We start from the raw sequence: 967 nt of genomic DNA, 5'->3' as shown, positions 1-967 counted from the left end.
CCTGGGTGAAGTGACGAAAATTCGTGCAAAGTGCCTTTCCCAAGGACACAACGTCGGGCCCCTGACGGGATTCGAACCCTCGACCTTACGGTTGCGAGTCCTAGAGCCTAGCCACAAGGCCACCGACGCCACATTACTTTGGAGTGGGAACTCAATACTCACTTAGCCACTGGAGCATGTTGGAGATGCTGGAGGACTTTTAAAGGTCCAACAAAAAAGGGGAAACTGTCAATTTGCAAACTGTATAAAAACGTCACAGATTTTTGTGAACAGCCTTTGAACTTTTGATTCGATTTACTTTGAGTCTTGAGATTTTGAATATGACCACAGTGCTTTGTCTTTACTTTGAGTCTTGAGATTTTGAATATGACCACAGTGCTTTGTCTTTACTTTGAGTCTTAAGATTTTGAATATGACCACAGTGCTTTGTCTTTTCAAAAACTATTTTTCATCGTTGTAATAATATTTAGGTTGGTGTGAATGAGTGCTTTCCTTCTGCACTGCTGGCTTTTTTAGCGCATCCATCAAAAAAAACATGTTGTTTATTGTGCAGTTCTGGTACATATTTCGAGAGTGTTTATTTTACTATCTTATCTTCGAACAAGCTAAACTCCCTTTTCAGCACATGATAAATGGAAGATTTTTCAAAAAACCAAAAATTATGCGCAACCAGGGAGCCATAGTAAGGGAAGGGGAAAAATCCAATTCCTCTTGTAGCCTTTCGATGGCTATATAACGACGTGATAGGAATCACACGGTGGTAAGTCATCAGACTTAATGACTCTTGAAATTATTTCTTGAACAAAGACAAAGAGAAGATTTTGCTCATCAATACTTGGGCCAGAACTGTTTGCTCACAGCAAGTTGAGACAAATTGATCCACTGTTTTCTGATCAAAGTTTGAACATCTTTGCTTTCATTCAAAAGTTATGTGGGGGAAAAAACAACTATAGTATTTATATATATA

Source organism: Aplysia californica, unplaced genomic scaffold (assembly GCF_000002075.1).
Source record: "Aplysia californica isolate F4 #8 unplaced genomic scaffold, AplCal3.0 scaffold01171, whole genome shotgun sequence".
NCBI classification, from domain to species: domain Eukaryota; kingdom Metazoa; phylum Mollusca; class Gastropoda; order Aplysiida; family Aplysiidae; genus Aplysia; species Aplysia californica.
This window is presented reverse-complemented; position numbering follows the sequence as displayed.